The sequence below is a fragment of the Oncorhynchus masou genome, chromosome 29 (genome assembly GCF_036934945.1).
Source record: "Oncorhynchus masou masou isolate Uvic2021 chromosome 29, UVic_Omas_1.1, whole genome shotgun sequence".
NCBI lineage: Eukaryota > Metazoa > Chordata > Actinopteri > Salmoniformes > Salmonidae > Oncorhynchus > Oncorhynchus masou.
The window spans coordinates 82,005,317-82,030,636 of record NC_088240.1 but is presented as its reverse complement, the minus strand read 5'-3'; the positions used below and the strand labels follow the sequence as shown (position 1 = coordinate 82,030,636).

The 25,320-nt window shown below is 44.1% G+C and overlaps 1 pseudogene; it reads left to right on the top strand.

Annotated features, from left to right (window-relative positions):
* Positions 1-928: 928 nt before the first annotated feature.
* On the top strand, positions 929-25,320 carry LOC135520744 (phosphatidylinositol 4-phosphate 5-kinase type-1 alpha-like; annotated as a pseudogene).

Genomic DNA, 25,320 nt, shown 5'->3' with positions numbered 1-25,320 from the left:
AGGAATGTGTAGCATTGGGGAAGGTATATATCCCAAATATATATATCCCATTTAGCAGACGCTTTTGTCCAAAGCGACTTACAAGTCGGCTGGGGCCACTACTTTTACATATGGGTGGCCCCAGCGGGAATCGAACCCACGACGCTTGGCGTTGCAAGCGCCATGCTCTACCGACTGAGCCACACAGGATGTGTCAGTTGTAGGGGTGCCGATGGGGCTGAGGATCAAAAATGTCCAGTGCAAGAGAGGCAGGTTGAGGTTTCCAGGGTTAGAGTAGTGCAGAAGTTGAGATATATTGAGGCATTGAAGAAAGTAGAGTAAGATAGGTCAAGGGGAGGGATCCTGATAGGAGTGGTGTGAGTTGTAGATCTGTACCAGTACAGGGGGACATGCCAACAAGTAATATACGTTTCTGGAAGATAGGATTTTGGGCATTTATAGCAATGGTTATCAACTGTAGGGATGGAACCTAAGGGTCCTGTGTGGCTCAGTCGGTAGAGCATGGCGCTTGCAACGCCAAGCGTCGTGGGTTCGATTCCCGCTGGGGCCACCCATATGTAAAAGTAGTGGCCCCAGCCGACTTGTAAGTCGCTTTGGACAAAAGCGTCTGCTAAATGGGATATATTTATTTATTTATTCATAGAAAAATGAGGTTGTGGTGGCAACTGCAGAGAGATATTTGGGTGTGCGTGCTTGACATTAGACGAATTACAGGATGTGTTAAGGTTGTTGGCCTGAGGTAGGACTAAAAAGATTTAAATAGTGGAGTAGGGTAATTTTTATTCATTTTTTTTGTAGTTGGTAGGATATTTGTTTATTTTTTTTTCAAGCAAAGTATAAGGGAGTTGTACTCCAGTCTAGTAGGTGGCGGTAATGCAAGTTTATTGGATGCCAACCGCCGTTAAACGTCACCGAAGAAGAGCGCAACATCAGGAACTAGCATTAGCAACTCTATCATGGTGGTGGCAAATGGTGTTTCATAAAGAAAGTATGCATATTATCTCTGCCCCCCCATCGCCATTAAATCGATGTCTTTGCAGCCTTATTTAGAATGTTTTATGTACGAACCGGTCTAAGGGAGATACACAAAGTCTTAAACCAGCCTATTTCTACAATTGATCTTCTTACATTTTTATTTTAAATCTAACCAGAACCACACTGCCGACTGTATGTCTAACCTTAACCCCAAATTAAGACCAAATAGCACATTTTGGATTTCATATATTTTTACGATATAGCCCATTTTGACTTTGCCGCTGGCCATCTACGAGCTGGGTGGATACCCATACCAAAGATTTCTCTGTTCTGATACCGGCCAATCCAAAATGGCGACCGCCGTTCCAGTTGATTCGGGATTGACTGCTCCGACAGGTATCTATAACTAATTTAGGTCTCCGTCAATCTAATTAACGTAACTACAGATTCAGCACAGCCTGTAGCTGAATATGGTAATTTTGTCTGAATTTAACTAACTTCATTTCTCCTGTCTGAGCGAGCTAACGTTATCACAGTTGCTGTTAGCTAGTTTGCTAACATCAACAAACGGATCGGATGGTTTGCGTTATAGCTAGCTAGGCATCTAACGTTACACGCTTGAAATTGGGTCATGTACTTTATGGTGTTTGTATTAAGGGCTTGGGATGGGATAGCCGCACACCCGAAAATTTGGTTATTTTCAATCAGTTGTTGTTAATGTTAGCTCACCCTGAATGGGGCAAATTCTCGAACTCCAGCAATGTTAATTAACTACAGTAACGTTAGTTGACTAATTTACTGCCTCTGTTAACTATTTGCCATGCTCGAAACCAGTGGGTCTTTGTTGATATTTTGTAATATTTGCCGCATCTCGTAGTAGGACGAAACACCTGTTAATTGATGTTAGCCGGCTAACTAGCCAACCCAACAAACTGAGGCCAGCCAGCAATGTTGGCTAGCAAACTAGGTGTGTGTTGAATATTTACTTGTGATGCCAGCACAATTGTTTTCGTGGATAGAATGTGGTGGTCATGTCTATGTTGTTGACACGGTAATGTTGTTCTACAGCTTTTGGACTCCTGACAAAATCAGGCAGTCACTAATCAATTAGGCTAAGTAATGTTAGTTTAGGGTGGAATGGATACAGATTTCGCTTCCATGGGATATTAAAAAAAAGAATATTAACTAGGCAAGTCAGTTAAGATCAAATTTGTATTTACAATGACGGCCTAGGGACAGTGGGTTAACTGCCTTGTTCAGGTGCAGAACGACAGAGTTTTACCTTGTCAGCTCGAGGGAATCGACCCTAGCACCCTTACAGTTACTAGCCCAACGCTCTAACCACTAGGCTACCTGCCACAACGGCTACCTGAGAATAAGCAATAATCTGAGTAATGTAGGTCTATGTGGTTGAAGAAGAGCCTTCTGCTCTATTATTCCAGCACATTTACAGAGAACTTCACTGGAAGTCACAGAGAGGAAGAGGAATTCACATGGAGTCCTGACTAGAGCTGGGAGATAAATCCATATCGTGTTAAATTGCCTGAATTGATGCGAGAACGATACGTTTATAACATTAATGTTCGCCACAGTTAAAAAAAATAATAATCATCCTTTATACTACTACTGGTTTGATGGTTGTAGTTATCAATTGTCCCATTAACAATCGCCCAATTTATTTCATTTCAAACTTCACATTTTTCTAGTATAGGCTATGGATCGAAATTAATGATATCAGCTAAATGCCTGCGATAAGTGATCAATGTTGAAAATGTTTGGTTTATTTCCCCAGGTCTAGAACTGACTGATTTGGTTTTTGGTTGTGGTCACATTATTCACTTGTTCAGAATCAGTTGATATCAGAGGTTATGATGTGAACATTGATGCTGGGTCAGGAAAGGAGAGTCTTCTCCACCTTTCTAAGCCTGTTATCGTACAGGCTCTTATCAGCTTGACTACGGTGTTTGTTACAGTTGATCTTCCCTTGGGACTGTAGTAGCTAGCCAGTTTGAGTCAGGTCATGAGAATAGACAGGTCTGTTTTGGTCCCGCAATAACGAGCCTGATTGCTTTATGGGGATCTAAGTCTGACAGGACTGCGAACTAGGCCAATGAACTTACACACACAAATGATACAGGGTGTTCTCACTATACAGTACCAGTCAAAAGTTTGGACACATTCATTGCAGTTTTTTTTAATTTATTTTTATTATAATTTTCAACATTGTAGAATAATAGTGAAGACATCAAAACAATGAAGTAACACATATGGAATCATGTAGTAACCAACAAAGTGTTAAACAAATCAAAATATATTTTATATTTGAGATTATTCAAATTAGCCACCCTTTGCATTGATGACAGCTTTGCACACTCTTGGCATTCTCTCAACCAGCTTCATGAGGAATGTTTTTTTTTGAAGGAGTACCCACATATGCTGAGCACTTTTTGGCTGCTTTTCCTTCACTCTATGGTCCAACTCATCCCAAACCATCTCAATTGGGTTGAGGTCGGCTGATTTTGGAGGCCAGGACATCTGATGCAGCACTCCATCACTCTCCTTGGTCAAATAGCCCTTACACTGCCTGGAGGTGTGTTTTGGGTCATTGTTCTGTTGAAAAACAAATGATAGTCCCACTAAGCCAAACCAGATGTGATGGCGTATCGCTGCATAATGCTGTGGTTGCCATTCTGGTTAGGTGTGCCTTGTATTCTGAATAAATCACTGACAGTGTCACCAGCAAAGAACCATCACACCTCTCCCATGCTTCAAGGTGGGAACCACATATGCAGAGATCATCTATTCACCTACTCTGCGTCTCACAAAGACATGCTGGTTTTGAACCAAACATTTCACATTTGGACTCATCAGACCAAAGGACAGATTTCTACCGGTCTAATGTCCATTGGTTGTTTTTCTTGGCTCAAGCAAGTCTCTTCTTCTTATTGGTGTCCTTTTAGTAGTGATTTGTTTGCAGCAATTCAACCATGAAGGCCTGATTCACTCTGAATTGTCTGCTGAACATTTGATGTTGAGATGTCTGTTACTTGAACTCTGTGGAGCATTTATTTGGGCTGCAATTTCTGAGGCTGGTAACTAATGTACTTATCCTGAACTTGAGCTTATGTTGGGGGGTCGGTAGTTAGCCTAGTGGTTAGAGCGCTGGGCCAGTAACTGGAAGGTTGCTGGATCGAATCCCCAAGCTGACGAGGTAAAAATCTGTTGTCCTGCCCCAGAACCCGCTGTTCTTAGGCCATCATTGTAAATAAGAATTTGTTCTCAACTGACTTGCCTAGTTAGACAAAGGTCAAATAAAAATCCTCTGCAGCAGGGGATTTTTATTTGACCTTTGTCTAACTAGGCAAGTGAGTTGAGAACAAATTCTTATTTACAATGATGGCCTAAGAACAGCGGGTTCTGGGGCAGGACGACAGATTTTTTTGGCACTATTGGCATTCTTTCAACCAGCTTCATGAGGTAGTCACCTGGAATGCAATTCAATTAGCAGGTCTGCCTTGTTAAACGTTCATTTGTGGAATTTCTTTCCTTCTTAATGCATTTGAGCCAAATCAGTTTCTTCAAGTGCAGTCACAAAAACTATCAAGCACTATGATGAAACTGGCGCTCATGGGTCTTCCTTTCCTTTGGTGGTCCTCATGAGAGCCAGTTTCATCATAGTGCTTGATAGTTTTTGTGACTGCACTTGAAGAAACTGATTTGGCTCAAATGCATTAAGAAGGAAAGAAATTCCACAAATGAACGTTTAACAAGGCAGACCTGCTAATTGAATTGCATTCCAGGTGACTACCTCATGAAGCTGGTTGAAAGAATGCCAATAGTGCCAAAGCTGTCATCAAGGTTAAGGTGGCTACTTTGAAGAATCTCAAATCTGAAATATTTTGATTTGTTTAGCTTTTTTGGTTACTACATGATTCCATATGTGTTATATCATAGTTTTGATGTCTTCACTATTATTCTGCAATGTCGAAAAAAGTAAAAATAAAAACCCTGGAATGAGTAGGTGTTCATACTTTTGACTGGTACTGTATAAGTTCATAAATTAGGCCAATAACCAGCACATTTACTCTAGTCTGTCAGACAAAAATAGGGGAGTGTCCCATATTATTGCTCTACATGCAGGCTACAGTACAGGCTGCTAGCAGGCAAACAGCCAACATGCGTTTTGAACTGAACTGCGCTGGCAGTGGGAGATATGTTTAGTATGCACGCACCCTCATTGTAACTGTGGAAATGTTTCGACACAATGTCGAACTAGGATGTTATTGAAATCCTATTGTAAAAACAAGCTTTTCTTAAATGAAGCCCTGCTTGTTTCTAGATCTCTGTAGTAGAGGTCGACTTTTTAATCGGAATGGCCGACTAATTCGGGCCGATTTCAAGTTTTCATAACAATCGGAAATCTGTATTTTTGGGCACCGATTTGGCAGGTTTTTAAAAATTTTTTTTTTTTTACACCTTTATTTAATCTTTGTTTAACTAGGCAAGTCAGTTAAGAACACATTCTTATTTTCAATGACGGCCTAGGAACAGTGGGTTAACTGCCTCTTTCAGGGGCAGAACGACAGATTTTCACCTTGTCAGCTCGAGGGACCCAATCTTGCGACCTTACAGTTAACTAGTCCAACGCTATAATGACCTGCCTCTCTAGTTGCACTCCACAAGGAGACTGAATTCTGTAAGCCAAGGTAAGTTGCCAGCTAGCATTAAACGTATAAAAACAATCAATCAATCATAATCACTAGTTAACTACACATGGTTGATGATATTACTAGATATTATCTAGCGTGTCCTGCGTTGCGTATAATCTGACTGAGCATACAAGCATCTAACTGAGCGCTGGTAGGGAGAAGCAGGCGCGTAAACATTCATTCAAACAGCACTTTCTTTGCGTTTTGCCAGCAGCTCTTCGTTGTGCGTCAAGCATTGCGTTGTTTATGACTTCAAGCCTATCAACTCCCGAGATGAGGCTGGTGTAACCGAAGTGAAATGGCTAGCTAGTTAGCATGCGCTAATAGCGTTTCAAACGTCACTCGCTCTGAGCCTTGGAGTGTTTATTTCCCTTGCTCTGCATGGGTAACGCTGCTTTGAGGGTGGCTGTTGTCATTGTGTTCCTGGTTTGAGCCCAGGGAGGAGCAACGAGAGGGACGGAAGCTATACTGTTACACTGGCAATACTAAAGTGCCTATAAGAACATCCATTAGTCAAAGGTTAATGAAATACGAATGGTATAGAGGAAAATAGTCCTATAATTCCTATAATAACTACAAACTAAAACTTCTTACCTGGGAATATTGAAGACTCATGTTGAAAGGAACCACCAGCTTTCATATGTTCTGAGCAAGGAACTTAAACGTTAGCTTTCTTACTTGGCACATATTGCACTTTTACTTTCTTCTCCAACACTTTGTTTTTGCATTATTTAAACCAAATTGAAAATGTTTCATTGATTTGATTGATTTAATATATTAAATTATTTAAATTATTTAATATATTACGTTAAAATAAGTGTTGATTCAGTATTGTTGTAATTGTCATTATTACAAATAAAAAATAAAAAAATCAGCCGATTAATCGGTATCGCCTTTTTTGGTCCTCCAATAATCGGTATCGCCTTTTTTGGTCCTCCAATAATCGGTATCGACGTTGAAATATCATAATCGATCGACCTCTACTCTGTAGCATGTGGTCCATTTAGGCTAATTTAGAGGCGAGCAATGTGATTGAGGCCTAATTTGGTTGCATGCATGCCTTCTTCATGTGTAACTGGTTGTAGTTGTTTTGTATCTTCCATAGACATTAGGACTCAGTTCTGGAGGAGAGCCTTGCAGAGAGGTATCTGCATGATGTTGCAGTGTGTGTTTGTGTGTGAGATAGTGGCTGAGCGTGTGCTTCGTTCCTGTGAGTGCCTCTTACAGGCATTGCATTACAGGGCCTTGTGGCATTTGAGCAAGCTGAGTGCAAGCAAAGAATGAGTGGACCAAATACAGGCTGTTAATGGTTGTTTTCTATTGTTCGTGTTTGCTTTCTATTGTGTGTGCAATGCATTTTGCAGTGAAATGGCTACAACATGGTTTAGCAAGACACAGTGCCTCTCCACTCCCTGAAAGAACTAATCCTTGTGGTGTTTGCTCAAGTAATGTGGATTGGTTTAATTGATTGATTTCATCCATCTCACAATTTGAATAGGCCTAGCCTAATATCACAGACAAGTAGCCGTTAGGCTGTTTCCTGTTTTGCTATCAGTACACCACCTTTCCATGATATATTTTCAGTAGGTCTCCCTCCTCTTGCCTCTCACTGTCCTCAACATAACTCTGACCTGCCCACACTATTACAATAACAGCAGACAAGTTTTTTGCCAACTGGTTGTAATTTTATAATATTTCAACACATGTTGAAACTCAGAAATAGCAGTTGCTATTGGTTACAGGCCTGAAGTTCTCATGGAGTGGGTGAGAAGGCGAATCTCACACACGCACACAATTTTAATGGTGAATCCTTTTGTGGGGAGCACATATTTCAAGCATTGTCATGACGATGTGATAACATTGAGAAAATACCAGACATATTTTGCTTCTAGATTTTTCACACGTGTTTGCTGTGTTTCTCTATGTTGGCATGTTTGCTGCACAAATTGACAATGTTTTACAATAGGCTATTGGATGTTATCTCTTGTGCTGGATAAAGTTGGGGCTGGGCCTGGGGTCTGCAGGGTTGAATTTATTCTTAGAGAGGATTGGTAATGAGCACATCCCTACCAAAAAGGAAGATGGCAACTCGGTGAGTCACAGGGAAAGTCCCAAGCTTAGTTTGGATTATGGAAAAAGTTTAGTCATTGCCTGTGATAGAGGACCCAGTGGTCTAGGGACAGTATCAGACTGGAGTTATGTCTGCCAGAGACCTGTGGTAGAGGACCCAGTGGTCTAGGGACAGTATCAGACTGGGGTTATATCTGCCAGAGACCTGTGGTAGAGGACCCAGTGGTCTAGGGACAGTATCAGACTGGAGTTATGTCTGCCAGAGACCTGTGGTAGAGGACCCAGTGGTCTAGACACAGTATCAGACTGGAGTTATGTCTGCCAGAGACCTGTGGTAGAGGACCCAGTGGTCTAGGGACAGTATCAGACTGGGGTTATGTCTGCCAGAGACCTGTGGTAGAGGACCCAGTGGTCTAGGGACAGTATCAGACTGGGGTTATGTCTGCCAGAGACCTGTGGTAGAGGACCCAGTGGTCTAGGGACAGTATCAGACTGGAGTTATGTCTGCCAGAGACCTGTGGTAGAGGACCCAGTGGTCTAGGGACAGTATCAGACTGGGGTTATGTCTGCCAGAGACCTGTGATAGAGGACCCAGTGGTCTAGACACAGTATCAGACTGGGGTTATGTCTGCCAGAGACCTGTGGTAGAGGACCCAGTGGTCTAGACACAGTATCAGACTGGGGTTATGTCTGCCAGAGACCTGTGGTAGAGGACCCAGTGGTCTAGACACAGTATCAGACTGGGGTTATGTCTGCCAGAGACCTGTGGTAGAGGACCCAGTGGTCTAGACACAGTATCAGACTGGGGTTATGTCTGCCAGAGACCTGTGGAAGAGGACCCAGTGGTCTAGACACAGTATCAGACTGGGGTTATATCTGCCAGAGACCTGTGGTAGAGGACCCAGTGGTCTAGACACAGTATCAGACTGGGGTTATATCTGCCAGAGACCTGTGGTAGAGGACCCAGTGGTCTAGACACAGTATCAGACTGGGGTTATATCTGCCAGAGACCTGTGGTAGAGGACCCAGTGGTCTAGGGACAGTATCAGACTGGGGTTATGTCTGCCAGAGACCTGTGGTAGAGGACCCAGGGGTCTAGGGACAGTATCAGACTGGGGTTATGTCTGCCAGAGACCTGTGGAAGAGGACCCAGTGGTCTAGGGACAGTATCAGACTGGGGTTATGTCTGCCAGAGACCTGTGGTAGAGGACCCAGTGGTCTCGACACAGTATCAGACTGGGGTTATGTCTGCCAGAGACCTGTGATAGAGGACCCAGTGGTCTAGACACAGTATCAGACTGGGGTTATATCTGCCAGAGACCTGTGGTAGAGGACCCAGTGGTCTCGACACAGTATCAGACTGGGGTTATGTCTGCCAGAGACCTGTGATAGAGGACCCAGTGGTCTAGACACAGTATCAGACTGGGGTTATATCTGCCAGAGACCTGTGGTAGAGGACCCAGTGGTCTCGACACAGTATCAGACTGGGGTTATGTCTGCCAGAGACCTGTGGTAGAGGACCCAGTGGTCTAGACACAGTATCAGACTGGGGTTATATCTGCCAGAGACCTGTGGTAGAGGACCCAGTGGTCTCGACACAGTATCAGACTGGGGTTATATCTGCCAGAGACCTGTGATAGAGGACCCAGTGGTCTCGACACAGTATCAGACTGGAGTTATGTCTGCCAGAGACCTGTGGTAGAGGACCCAGTGGTCTAGGGACAGTATCAGACTGGGGTTATGTCTGCCAGAGACCTGTGGTAGAGGACCCAGTGGTCTAGGGACAGTATCAGACTGGGGTTATGTCTGCCAGAGACCTGTGGTAGAGGACCCAGTGGTCTAGGGACAGTATCAGACTGGAGTTATGTCTGCCAGAGACCTGTGGTAGAGGACCCAGTGGTCTAGGGACAGTATCAGACTGGGGTTATGTCTGCCAGAGACCTGTGATAGAGGACCCAGTGGTCTAGACACAGTATCAGACTGGAGTTATGTCTGCCAGAGACCTGTGGTAGAGGACCCAGTGGTCTAGGGACAGTATCAGACTGGGGTTATGTCTGCCAGAGACCTGTGGTAGAGGACCCAGTGGTCTAGGGACAGTATCAGACTGGGGTTATGTCTGCCAGAGACCTGTGGTAGAGGACCCAGTGGTCTAGGGACAGTATCAGACTGGGGTTATGTCTGCCAGAGACCTGTGGTAGAGGACCCAGGGGTCTAGGGACAGTATCAGACTGGGGTTATGTCTGCCAGAGACCTGTGGAAGAGGACCCAGTGGTCTAGACACAGTATCAGACTGGGGTTATATCTGCCAGAGACCTGTGGTAGAGGACCCAGGGGTCTAGACACAGTATCAGACTGGGGTTATATCTGCCAGAGACCTGTGGTAGAGGACCCAGTGGTCTAGGGACAGTATCAGACTGGGGTTATGTCTGCCAGAGACCTGTGGTAGAGGACCCAGTGGTCTAGACACAGTATCAGACTGGGGTTATATCTGCCAGAGACCTGTGGTAGAGGACCCAGGGGTCTAGGGACAGTATCAGACTGGGGTTATGTCTGCCAGAGACCTGTGGAAGAGGACCCAGTGGTCTAGGGACAGTATCAGACTGGGGTTATGTCTGCCAGAGACCTGTGATAGAGGACCCAGTGGTCTCGACACAGTATCAGACTGAAGTTATGTCTGCCAGAGACCTGTGGTAGAGGACCCAGTGGTCTAGGGACAGTATCAGACTGGGGTTATGTCTGCCAGAGACCTGTGGTAGAGGACCCAGTGGTCTAGACACAGTATCAGACTGGGGTTATGTCTGCCAGAGACCTGTGGTAGAGGACCCAGTGGTCTAGACACAGTATCAGACTGGGGTTATATCTGCCAGAGACCTGTGGTAGAGGACCCAGTGGTCTAGACACAGTATCAGACTGGGGTTATATCTGCCAGAGACCTGTGGTAGAGGACCCAGTGGTCTAGGGACAGTATCAGACTGGGGTTATGTCTGCCAGAGACCTGTGGTAGAGGACCCAGTGGTCTAGACACAGTATCAGACTGGGGTTATATCTGCCAGAGACCTGTGGTAGAGGACCCAGTGGTCTAGGGACAGTATCAGACTGGGGTTATGTCTGCCAGAGACCTGTGGTAGAGGACCCAGTGGTCTAGACACAATATCAGACTGGGGTTATATCTGCCAGAGACCTGTGGTAGAGGACCCAGTGGTCTAGACACAGTATCAGACTGGGGTTATATCTGCCAGAGACCTGTGGTAGAGGACCCAGTGGTCTAGGGACAGTATCAGACTGGGGTTATGTCTGCCAGAGACCTGTGGTAGAGGACCCAGTGGTCTAGACACAGTATCAGACTGGGGTTATATCTGCCAGAGACCTGTGGTAGAGGACCCAGTGGTCTAGGGACAGTATCAGACTGGGGTTATGTCTGCCAGAGACCTGTGGTAGAGGACCCAGTGGTCTAGGGACAGTATCAGACTGGAGTTATGTCTGCCAGAGACCTGTGGTAGAGGACCCAGTGGTCTAGACACAGTATCAGACTGGGGTTATGTCTGCCAGAGACCTGTGGAAGAGGACCCAGTGGTCTAGGGACAGTATCAGACTGGGGTTATGTCTGCCAGAGACCTGTGGAAGAGGACCCAGTGGTCTAGGGACAGTATCAGACTGGAGTTATGTCTGCCAGAGACCTGTGGTAGAGGACCCAGTGGTCTCGACACAGTATCAGACTGGAGTTATGTCTGCCAGAGACCTGTGGTAGAGGACCCAGTGGTCTAGGGACAGTATCAGACTGGAGTTATGTCTGCCAGAGACCTGTGGTAGAGGACCCAGTGGTCTAGGGACAGTATCAGACTGGGGTTATGTCTGCCAGAGACCTGTGGAAGAGGACCCAGGGGTCTAGGGACAGTATCAGACTGGGGTTATGTCTGCCAGAGACCTGTGGAAGAGGACCCAGTGGTCTAGGGACAGTATCAGACTGGAGTTATGTCTGCCAGAGACCTGTGGTAGAGGACCCAGTGGTCTAGACACAGTATCAGACTGGAGTTATGTCTGCCAGAGACCTGTGGAAGAGGACCCAGGGGTCTAGACACAATATCAGACTGGGGTTATGTTTTGCAGAGACTGGCGTATGTCCCTGTGTCGATGCCAAGAGTTCTCGTAACTTCCTCCGACCATCCTGATCTTTCCCTGTATCCGGTGTTCCCCATTAAACCTAATACCAGGCTATGTCCACTCATTGCTCTGTGTGTGTTTGTGGTGTGTTATGCAGCGAGTGGACACTTAACTTGTTGCCCTTCCACTGCTCTATGCTCTCTCTCACAGTATCTGCTCTGTGTGTGTGGTGTGTTATGCAGCGAGTGGACACTTAACTTGTTGCCCTTCCGCTGCTCTATGCTCTCTCTCACAGTATCTGCTCTGTGGTAGACTGTATGAGAGGGGATTTCTGCTGTAATACTATACTGTCTGGAGATGGAGAGGCACTAAGTAACAGATACTCAGTAAGGGTAGTTGTAACTAAATGTTGTAACTACAAACTACAACATTTGGTGTTTTAGAATTTAGTGAAAAGCGTCATACAAATGCAATGCATCCTGAGCAGTGACTGAAGTACAAGGGTTCCTGGATTGTTTTAGGCTTGAGGCAAAGGCCCAACCACAACAGCATCCAGGGCAGGCTGACATGGAAGCAACATTAGAGGGAAAAGTGGTGTAAATCTAGAGCACAATGTGAATGGGAGCAGCAGTTAGCCTAGGCCTATCCATTCCCGTGGCTGTGTAGGTCTAACCATGGCTCGGCATCTGTGGAAAATTACATGGTTGATGGCTGTTTTTGTAATTAACTTAGAGCATTTACTGTGGCAAATTTCTTCTCAAGTCAAAATTACGCTGAAGTTTATTAGGTTTTGTGCATGGAGTGGAAAGACTGCAATGAAGCAATTCGGTCAGACACTCGGTTTGGGCGATTGTACGATTGCATCGCAGATGATGACATCTCGATGTCAAACGACAGTTGAACATATTTGAATTTGACTACACGGCTGGAGTCTTCGCTCACAACAGTGCAGTGAGCACACAGCAGGGCGGCATGCCAAATGGCCTACACCCTAATTGCTGTAGCCTACAATTTCAATACATGTGGTAGTTAGATTATTAACATAATGAAAGAGAACAATGTAGAAAGAGCGGAGAGCATGAAAAATAAATTGTGCTGTTAAATCTCTCTTTGCAAACCAAACAGCCAATAATATAGGCCTTACACATAGGCTACTGTTAATAAATTGTGCTGTTAAATCTCTCTTTGCAAACCAAACAGCCAATAATATAGGCCTTACACATAGGCTACTGTTAATAAATTGTGCTGTTAAGTCTCTCTTTGCAAACCAAACAGCCAATAATATAGGCCTTACACATAGGCTACTGTTAATAAATTGTGCTGTTAAATCTCTCTTTGCAAACCAAACAGCCAATAATATAGGCCTTACACATAGGCTACTGTTAATAAATTGCAGTAAACGTTACTTTGACAATTTAAACTAATATTGTCTAAGTATTTATTAATGTCATTGAATTGTGCAACGGACAATCGGGTTTAAGCTCCTGCAGCAGCACTTTCAATAAGCGTGAACAAAAAAATAAATGAATGATGAGTCTGTCGGAGTTGTCTCGCAAACAACTTTCTTTTGAATAGCTTACAAATTGTGCACTTATAAAATAGTCAACATCAATCAGATTAAGTAAATTATTATTTAGCCTTTTACATTCTTTATAACACTTGAATGAACATTGGTTTAGGCTTAACTAATAGACCTATTATCCTTAGTCTAAAAATCCTAAATATACAATCCGATAAAACAAATGATTATTTATAACAAGGAACACCAGCATGTTCACCCCCAGAGTATCGAACTCCGCAGTAGTCTCTCCATCCTTTGCCCTGATAATCTTTTAGCATATTCTGCAAGTGCCTTGGGTAAGGTCTGCTGGCTCACCTTTGTCATATGGCCTGAAATTGAGCGAAACACTGCCAAACAGGCAAAGACGTGCTTTTCCCTCCACTAAAAGTCAGCCATAGGTTTTTCTTCAGATTTCGTGTCGGTAGGCTACACTATAGTTACTAAGTGAAATCCACTTTTTGAAACTGACTGAAAGTAGCCTAATGGAAGAAAGAATGTCACAAATGTGCTTTTCCAGATGATCAAGATGAAATAACAATACACTGGATACGGCCTTAATATTTGTTTTTAAAGGTCTTCTAATATAACTGATATCTGAGTCTTTTATGGACAAGAGAATAATACACCTTCCAGTTTGAAAATCCTTCTGTAGCCAAGAACAAGGTAGAAATAATAAATAAGCCTTGTTTTGAACAATGATTTAATGAACTTGTTTGTGGCTTTTGTAACAATTTGAATAAGAACAATGACGACATGCCCCAAATCACAGTTCTGGTATAACCAATGTGTCTTTTTATATTGCTTTCTTCCCGCCAATTGACCCCTCAGTGCGCAATGTATATCAATGACGTTTGGATGGGACGATGTTTCATTCCAGACATCACACAACCCGATCAGACACTAATGCAGGTTCCTTCCTCCATAAACTACTATACTATATGACAAATTCATCACTACAGCTGTCTAGCATGACTCTAGCTCTGTGATTATTAGCTAGGTTCTGTCGGTAACTATTAGATTCTAAGAGGACTGAGTTTTGCATGGAACATGAAGGAGCCTAACGAGAATAGGCCCATCACTATACTCTCTAATATGTTTTCCTTTTTTCTCTCTCCTCTCAAGGGTCCAGTGGGTCTCGGAAAATGGCATCCCCCGAGGTAAGACGGACACCATCCCTGACTCACACGACCACTAATTACAGCACTCTGCTGATGATGCTGGAGCACTGTTGATGAAACTGTGTTTTCCACTACCTTTAGGTTTAGGGAACAGTGTGTGTGTATTTACGCAACATTTATAGACCCTGGTGAAGATGTGTTGTATATCACCTCTCTGTCTAGGGAGAGGACACAGGATATGTGGAAAGGGAGGGGGAACTGGTTTTGATGGTTTCTGTGTGTCAATGGCAGATGTTTACCTTTAAGCTGTGTGTCATAAAACCAAACAATGGAGAGAACAGGGTGACAGTGAAACTTGTTTTAATGGAGTCAAACACACAACTCTACAGTGCATTTATTAGTTCCTTAATACCTTTTATTTCTTCACATCCTCTCTTCCATCTTTCTCTCCTCTCTCTTTCATTCTGTCTCTGTCTCAGATGCCTGGATCAAGTCAGAGTATGAAGAAGACCATTGGACACAGAGGAGTTGAGACGAACACTGGAGAGACCACCTATAAGAAGGTCAGCATGGGGTCAACACACACACACACCACCACATGTGTGCTAACATTACCCGTAGCCTGAAACCCTTCCTCGTCCACACCCAATGATGACTCGCAGAATGTAATGTACACAAGCATTTGAGAGTCATAGATTAATTATAACGTGAGAATTCCTCAGACACAATGAATTTATCAATCTCTCTTGACAAGCCAAGCTTCCACTTCCCCCTCCAGACTACGTCGTCAGCCCTGAAAGGAGCAATTCAGCTGGGCATCACTCACACTGTGGGCAGCCTGAGTCAGAAGGCTGAGAGAGATGTTCTCATGCAGGACTTTGTGGTAGTCGAGAGCATCTTCTTCCCCAGGTTAGACGTGTGTGTCTCTTTGTGTGTCTGTGTCTCTCTTTGTGTGTCTGTGTCACTGGTGTAGCACACAACCCCTGAGCACCCGCATGAGGTATGGGGGCCCACGACACCCCCAAAAATATAAGTTGGGCCCCCAGATACTATATGAACATGTCATAAACCATGAAGGAAATGTTTATAATTACAGGAAATTGGCTGAAAAACTGAAACACGTTCTCTCAGCCTCATGGCAAAATCTGTAAAACAGCATGAGATTAGCTAAGAAAACTGAAACATGTTCTCTCAGCTTCATGGCAAAATCTTTAAAATCGCATATGCAGATAATTATTGATGTGTAAAACAGCATGAGATAAGCTAGATTTAAAAAATATATATATATTTCTTGAACTGTGCTACACCACTGGCTGTGCCCATCTTGCATTTATGCTTGAGAGAAGTCTTCCTGTATTCAGCACTCATTAACACCCTTCTCTCTGTCTCAGTGAGGGCAGTAACCTGACCCCTGCCCACCACTACAGTGATTTCAGGTTTAAGACCTACGCCCCCATCGCCTTCCGCTACTTCAGAGAACTATTTGGCATCCGGCCAGACGACTACCTGGTCAGTAGACTACAAAAATGAACTTAATTGAATCTGATTGGTTGTAGTTCTCTATGGTTGATTGGTTGTGTCTGGTTGTAGTTCTGTGGTCAGGATGCTACCTAACTCCTCTCCTACAGTACTCTCTGTGTAACGATGGCCTGATAGAGCTGTCTAACTCCGGCGCCAGCGGCTCTCTCTTCTACGTGTCCAGTGATGATGAGTTCATTATCAAGACAGTGCAGCACAAAGAGGCTGAGTTTCTCCAGAAGCTACTACCAGGATACTTTATGGTGAGATATTGAAGGGGTGGGGACTTCATGGAGATACATTGGAGGAGGAGGGAGGAGACTTCATGGAGAGATATTGAAGGAGGAGGGGGGAGACTTCATGGACAGATACAGTTGAAGTTGGAAGTTTACATACACCTTAGCCAAATACATTTAAACTGAGTTTTTCACAGTCCCCAACATTTGATCTTAGTAAAAATTCCCTGTCTTAGGTCAGTTAGGATCACCACTTTTATTTTAAGAATGTGACATGTCAGAATAATAGTAGAGATAATGATTTATTTCAGCTTTTATTTCTTTCATCACATTCGCAGTGGGTCAGAAGTTTACATACACTCAATTAGTATTTGGTATCATTGCCTTTAAATTGCTTAACTTGGGTCAAACGTTTCAGGTAGCCTTCCACAAGCTTCCCACAATAAGTTGGGTGAATTTTGGCCCATTCCTCCTGACAGAGCTGGTGTAACTAAGTCAGGTTTGTAATGCCTCCTTACTCGCACATGCTTTTTCAGTTCTGCCCACAGATTTTCTATAGGATGGAGGTCAGGGCTTTGTGATGGCCACTCCAATACCTTGACTTTGTTGTCCTTAAACCATTTTGCCACAACTTTCGAAGTATGCTTGGGGTCATTGTCTATTTGGAAGACCCATTTGCAACCAAGCTTTAACTTCCTGACTGATGTCTTGAGATGTTGCTTCAATATATCCACATAATTTTCCTACCTCATGATGCAATCTATTTTGTGAAGTACACCAGTCCCCCCTGCAGCAATGCACCCCCACAACATGCTGCCCACCCCCGTGCTTCACAGTTGGGATCGTGTTCTTCGGTTTGCAAGCCTTCCCCTTTTTCCTCCAAACATAACGATGGTCATTACGGCCAAACCGTTCTATTTTTGTTTCCTCAGACCAGAGGACATTTCTTCAAAAAGTACAATCTTTGTTCCCATGTGCAGTTGCAAACCGCAGTCTGGCTTTTTTATGGTGGTTTTGGAGCAGTGGCTTCTTCCTTGCTGAGTGGCCTTTCAGGTTATGTCGATATAGGACTTGTTTTACTGTGGATATAGATACTTTTTGTACCTGTTTCCTCCAGCATCTTCACAAGGACCTTTACTGTTGTTCTGGGATTGATTTTCACTTTTTGCACCAAAGTACGTTCATCTCTAGGAGACAGAACGCATCTCCTTCCTGAAGGGTATGACGGCTGCGTGGTCCCATGGTGTTTATACTTGCATACTATTGTTTGTACAGATGAACGTGGTACCTTCAGGTGTTTGGAAATTGCTCCCAAGGATGAACCAGACTTGTGGAGATCTACAATTTTTTTTCTGAGGTCTTGGCTGATTTTCTTTTTATTTTCCCATGATGTCAAGCAAAGAGGCCCTGAGTTTGAAGGTAGGCCTTGAAATACATCCACAGGTACACCTCCAACCTCCAATTGACTCAAATGATGTAAATTATCCGATCAGAAGCTTCTAAAGCCATGACATTTTCTGGAATTTTCCAAGCTGTTTGAAGACAGTCAACTTAGTGTATGTATGCTTCTGACCCACTGGAATTGTGATACAGTGAATTATAGGTGAAATAATCTGTCTGTAAACAATTGTTGGAAAAATGACTTATCATGCACAAAGTGGACGTCTTTACCGACTTGCCAGAACTATAGTTTGTTAACAAGAAATTTGTGGAGTGGTTGAAAAACGAGTTTTAACGACTCCAACCTAAGTGTATGTAAACAAAAGCTGAATTGAACAACTGTATTGAAGGAGGAGGGAGGGGAGACTTCGTGGAGAGATTGGAGGAGGAGGGGGTGACTTCATGGAGAAATATTTGAGGAGGAGATGCTTCATTGAGATATATTGAAGGAGTGGGGGTGACTTCATGGAGAGATACTGAAGGAGGAGGGGGGAGATTCTGCGGTGGCCTGTGTTTTAGTGTTTATATAATACCTAGCTGTCTGTGGTGGCCTCGTCTTTTTTTCACTCTCCTTTCTACCCGTCCCTTCCCTCTCTATAGAACCTGAATCAGAACAAACGGACCCTGCTCCCTAAGTTCTACGGTCTGTACTGCATCCAGGCGGGAGGGAAGAACATCCGCCTGGTGGTGATGAACAACCTGCTGCCTCGCGTGGTCCACATGCACCATAAGTACGACATGAAGGGTTCCACCTATAAGAGACGGGCCTCAGCCAAGGAGAGGGACAAGACTTTTCCCACCTTTAAAGACCTGGACTTCATCCAGGATCTGCCTGATGGACTACTGCTGGAGACGGACAACTACAACGCCTAAGCAAGACCATCCAGAGAGACTGCCTGGTGAGGGAGGGAGGGTGTGTGTGTTCTGTGTGTGCTGTTTGGGTCTACTGTATAGTAACTCTTTATGTGTTTGTGTGTGCTCCAGCTCCTGCAGAGTTTTAAAATCATGGACTACAGTCTACTGGTGGGGATCCATAACCTGGAGCAGGCTAGTAGAGAGAGGGAGCGAGGTGGGGGGCAGATGGGGGAGAGTGGGGGGTCAGAGGGGGCAGTGACCCCAGACCAGCGCCGACCCCAGGCCCAGAAAAGTCTGTACTGCACAGCCATGGAGTCTATACAGGGAGAGGCCCGTGGGAAGGGAGCCCTGGAGTCTGAGGACCAGTGAGTCAATCAACACATCACACAATATTACCTTGGGGAAATATGCAAACTGTCACGTAAATCAGGATTTGTTGATTTTTTATTTTTATTTTTTACCTTTATTTTACTAGGCAAGTCAGTTAAGAACAAATTCTTATTTTCAATGACGGCCTAGAAGCTTCTAAAGCCATGCCTGTTCAGGGGCAGAACAACAGATTTGTACCTTGTCAGCTCGGGGATTCGAACTTGCAACCTTTCGGTTACCAGTCCAACGCTCTAACCACTAGGCTACCCTGCCGCCCCTGATTGGTTGGTGTGGCATATGTCATTTCAGTATGGGCGGGATCCCAGCCAGGAACTCTAAAGGAGAGAGGTTGCTGGTCTTTATCGGCATCATCGACATTCTGCAGTCCTACAGGTAGGTGCTTGTGTTTCTTTGTGTGTGTGCGTTCTTGTGTACAGACTTCATACAATTTCACATGGTAATATAATGACACAGTACTCAAAGTATTGGGAAAGTGACACATTTTTTGTTTTACCCCAGCATTTTGGGTTTGAAATGATACACTGACCTGGTATGGATGAAAATACACTCAAATCAAAGCTTGACAGTCTGAACTTTAACCTCATAGTCATTGTATCATTTTAAATCCAAAAAGTGCTGGGGTACAGAGCCAAAACAACAAAAAATGTGTCACTGTCCCAATATTTTTGGAGCTCACTGTATATACCATTTAGCAGATGCTTTTATCCAAGGCGACTTAGTCATGCGTGCTTATATTTTACATATGGATGGTCCCGGGAGTCGAACCCACTATCCTGGCGCCATGCTTTACCAACTGAGCTACGTTTACGAAGACTGTTTTTCAGGTTCATCAAGAAGTTGGAACACTCGTGGAAGGCCCTCGTCCATGATGGGGTAAGATCCTACACACAGACACATTACCTGTAGTACATTATGAACGATGCCACAGATGCATGTGTCAGATCTGCCACTGCTTATGTCAGGCCTATGTCAGGTTGTAACTGGTTTATTCCTTTTCCTCTGAAGGATACAGTGTCGGTGCACAGACCAGGCTTCTATGCTGAGCGCTTCCAACAATTCATGTGTAACACAGTGTTCAAGAAGATCCCATGTAAGACTGCTGTGTGTGTGTATCTTCTGTTTCAATATTAACTTTTTATGATATGACGTGCTGTCGTTATTTTGTTTTCCCCACCCCTCAGTGAAGCTCTCCCCATCCAAGAAGTCTCGTGGTGGGGGTCCGGGGGGTCTGAGGAGAGCTCCTACCCTGGGAGGCCCCACCCCCCTCTCCCACGCTGCTGGACAGTCTGTGGTGGACTCCCGACTCGTCTACCAATCACACTTCAACAAGGCTGACGCAGAGGGAGACAGTGGTGAGTGAACAGTTAACACAAACATTGATTGTATGTTTGATCAGAGGTCAAGGGGGTCCAGAGCTACATGAAGTGCGTATGGACAAGGGATTAGGGGTGGACTTGGAATTGTGCCATTAGTTCCCCTCTTTACTCCCTCTTTCTGTTCAGGCATGCAGTCGGGCAGGCCAGACCTGGTGCCAAGGACCCCTCCCCTGGCGGGAGGGTCAGGGGATGCAGAGGCCAACTTTTCCACGTCCTCATTAGGAAGCACAGGACTCACCTCCTCCTCTCCTCCGCTACAGTAACACAACCCTCCATCCCCTCTCATCCACAAAGTCAGTCCTCCTCTTCAAGTCATCCATTTCTCATGTGTTTCTCGCCCTCTCTCTCTCGCTCTCTCTCTAGGTCAGTAGGGGTTGAGGTACATAGAGCAGTAACAAGCACAGACCAAGGCCACGGTGTCTCCCACAGGTACACAAATGAATTACACCACTGATTCATGTATTCCCACTTACGTGAACACACACACACCCTTATCAGTCTTCTCTCTGTGTCTCTCAGTATGGGTGCGGAAGTGGAAGCGTCAGGTGATCAGTCGGGTAATGAAGATGCCATCTCACTATCAGACATCATCCCAGAGACTAACATCTGCTTTGTAAGTCTGGCCCAATCCTTTTCCTCCTCTTCTTAAGATCTTCACTATGGTGTTTCCCATGGCTCACTGGCCTCCCTCCCTGTGTGTCCCCCACAGTAACAACTGATCTGGAGTCATCTGAGGAAAAGGTGATTCTGGAACCAAGGAGGTGGGTGGAAGAGTGAGAGGGGGAGAGTAGTCTTGCATCCTCCATTCTCACTCTGTCGATCCATCCCTCCTTTTCTGCGGGGGAGGTTTGGAACATACTTCAGGCTGACTGAACGGCATGGGGGGGGGGTGAAGTGAAAGAGAGGGAGAGTGTGACTGGGTGCCAGAGAGAGGAACAAAGAGGGAGAGAGGTGTATATATGTGTGAGGAGGTGGGGGCTGTCTGAAGGCTTGGTCAGCCAGACAGACACATGGGTATGCTGCTAGAAACCCTTCTCCAACTAAGTTACAGGAGTCTCTGTGTCATGAAACCCACATACACTGTCCCACCTATCACAAAGCCTGAAGGGGAGAGGGATGTGGGCTTAGACACCCCTGCATCAACAGTGTGGAGGAGGAACTCCATGCTCTATATCACTCTCTGTTCTGTTACTTTGTGCATTCCTTCTTGTGGACAGTATTAGGGTTCCGTTTTCAGTGACTCCGAACATAATATCTCATATGTTATCATTCTACATCTGTCCACACCTCTATATGTAGTGTTTTTTATTATTTTTATTATGACCACACTTTTACTGCTGTGGACAGAACATATGACTTCATCACACAGACCTTCTATTCTTTTAGATTATGGATGTATACAGTAGCTGACTGACAGGAGTTGGGGGCAGGAATGTACAGACCAGAGCTATTCTGCCCTACCAAGCAAAAAGGCAGTAACTGCTCATAGTGTGGAACTGAGAAAAATGGCTTTTATTTACCTTAGTTTCACAGTTACCTAGTGGAGTTACTGCTAATATCAACCCCATTTTCTCAAACACAATACGAGGCAGGAGACTTGTGTAACGGATGTTAAATAGCTTGATAGTTAGCAGTGGTGCAGCGCTAAATAGCGTTTCAATCGGTGACGCCACTTACTCTGAGACCTTGAAGTAGTGGTTCCCCTTGCTCTGCAAGGGCAGTGGCTTTTGTGGAGCGATGGGTAAGGATGCTTCATGGGTGACTGTTGTTGTGTGCAGAGGGTCCCTGGTTCGCGCCTGGGTATGGGTGAGGGGACGGTCTAAAGTTATATTGTTACACTTGCCCACAAGTCATTTTTGCTACATTAAATACATGCTAACTCATTTTTGACCAAATGAGCAGTTACTGCCTTTTTTCTTGGTAGGGCAGTATGGGTAGGCTATACACCACAGGAGGTTGGTGGCACCTTAATTGGGGAGGACAGGCTCGTGGTCATATCTTGAGTGGAATGGTATAAAATACATCAAACACATGGTTTAATGTCATTCCATTTGCACTGTTCCAGTCATTATTATGAGCCGTCCTCCCCTCAACAGCCTCCACTGCTATACACAGTGTTACCGGCTGATGGGAAGGCTCTGTCTGTCTCCATGGTTATGCTGGAATCTTCCTCTCTCATGAGACCACATGTGCTATATTGATCTAGGAGTGAGAGACCAGAGCAATAACATAGTAATGGCCGCCACCTCCATACCCTTAGAATAGAGCGGGGTTCCCCAACTGAAGACCTGCGGATGCAATTTTTTTTTTTTATTGGTGGACATAAGTTAAACACCAGCAAATCCACTCTAAATGATTCAATTTAAGAAATCTGTTCTAAAGTATTCCTATGCAAAATAGAGATCTGTGATTTGAAAGCAAGGTTTGAAATTGTTTGTGAAATATTATCTGTTTGGGCTTTCTTGCGGTCAATTTGCAAATGATTTGTAATTATGTTCTGGCCCCCTGACCATCCGCTCAAGAAAAATAAATCACCCCACGGCTGAATCTAGTTGATGATCCTTCGAATGGAGGTTCACCACACCAGAGAAGAAACAAAGAGGAGCAGTAACAGAAGGACAGGACAGTGACCTGACCACACTAACGCTAGCTTCCTGTCACTTACGGGCTTCCTTTTTATATCTGTGCCTTTGTCTGTCTGGTGCTAGTCTTGCTGAGCTGTGTCTCTCTCTCTCTCTCATATTTTTGTTTCTTTAATGTCCTGTTACACATACATTCAAACTCTTGTTTGAGCATGTTTTTATATTCTCACTACCAATCAAAAGTATCTTTGAAAGAAAATTGACCAATCAACCAGCAGGGTTGAAAGGAATGAGCCAATCAAAATTCAGAGCGAGCTTTTAACGCACACTCTACACCTGCCTTTTTCTGTCTTCGTATGGCAGATCAATTTCATCACATTCATTCACACCCAGCCATTTAGACTGTTTTGTAAACAAAGATTATAAGTGTTCTTCAAGCAATGGTAATTCTACCACCGTCATTCAAGCACTTTGATACTTTTATCTGACCTAACTTTCATTAATAAGCAACAAGGGATTTCTGCTGGCTACAGAAATGGCTGCTTCAGCCCACTGAGTTGAGACTCACCACATTGTGTGAATGACTTTGTTTGCGTCTCTGTAGTACGTCTCTTGTACATTAACGTTTATATAAACAATGGGTTTATTTCCTCCCCCCCCATTTGCTCAGTCACTGTGTAGAATACTAACACAAGCGCTGGGTGGTAGCTCATACTATTTATCCTGTAGTAGGATATTTCAGACACAGGGATACATATCACTACCTAGTGGTTATGCTAGATCTTGTATTTCACACCAACACAGTGTGATTTTAAAGGGCCACAATGGCCTGATTGTGAGGACACATTTCTAAGTAGATGGGAGTGCACATGTGGTTCAAAGCAGAGAGGGAGAGATGGACAGACTGACAAACTGGGGGATATCAGCCTGTGGTGGAAATGATTCATGTTCATTGATGCACCGTGTGACAATAGGGATGTTTAAAGGGAATGGGGGAGTACAAGAACACAGCCATGCCCTGAAGTGGAGCTCTTTCTGATCAACTGTCATGACAAATTGGAAAAGCAATCAAAATGGTATGGACTTGAACATGAATGAACTCGCTGCATATGGAAACTACATGGAAACCTATGCTTCAGAACTTGAGTTTTGATGAACTTGATGTTTTCCTAACGGATCTGAGTTTAATGACCCTTCAGAGTTGCAGCGCTCGCCGTTTGAGAGGAGCTGTCCTGCATGATAAATATATGTATTTTAAAGCACATAGGAAGGAAGGGCACAAGAGGGGGTGGTATTGGTTCCAAATTAGTTATTTACACAACTTACTACATGGTTTGATTCATTTCAAGTTGTTGTCTACTTTTCCTGGCGAACCCACCCTCTTTGTAAAAAGCTCATATGGTATTCCTGGTTAAATAATTTCCTAACATGGCCCTCAATTAAAAGCTGTGCTCTTTTGAATGTTTTGACCTTTGACCCTGATAACCCTGCTCAGCTTCCCCATCATCTCAAAGAGCTCAGTTCAGTCTTGTGCTTTTTGAGAACAGTTGGCCACCAAAGAAAACACTCCAAGCCCCATGTTCCCATGTTTTGAATAACATTTTCAATAGATGGTATTGTGTCTTTTATAACAAGGGCCTTAGTGTGACAACAGGGTCTGGATTTGACTCCATGAACGCTGATCATGACTTTTAGTGTATGCTTAACTTTACAAACTAACATCTGACAGTCAGAACAATGTTATTTTAAAGCCTGTGTGCTTCTGTGTAGATGCTGGATTAAACCCGTTGCAGTGTCTGGTGACTTGACTGGACCACAGCACAACAGACACCTCACCCTTTGGTGCTCAAAGGGCGGTACACTTGCAACACAGACACTACAGAACATATGAACTAATGCAACATGAACAAGTCTGCCATCTTAAAGTTTCAAGAATCGTATTTATTGTATTTGTATTATGACCTTGTAGCCTGAATTGATTCATAAGTTGTACATGTATCTTAGATGATTGTACGTATAATAATGTATTCTTCTGACAGGAAATGTCAGACTTAAGTAGTGTATTGCATATGGGAGGGGATTGTTTGACAATTTCACTTTTTTATATTTCATGTTTGATTTTGATAGTGATATATTCTCCATTGTTCTGGGGCAAGGATGTCCCATGCTTTTCTACGTTGAATGTTTCACACAGCCTCCGAGCCAATGTTGCTGGTTACCGTCTATGCTTCAATTACTCTATTTTTACTCTGCCTGTATAAAATTTGTATATGTATATAGTAGTCACGGAAATGCCTTCTCATGCTGCCTGTTCCTTCTACCATCTTTCAGTGATGTGATGTTTTTCATATTGGCTCTGATTTTAGAATAAACTTATTTTCTAAATGTT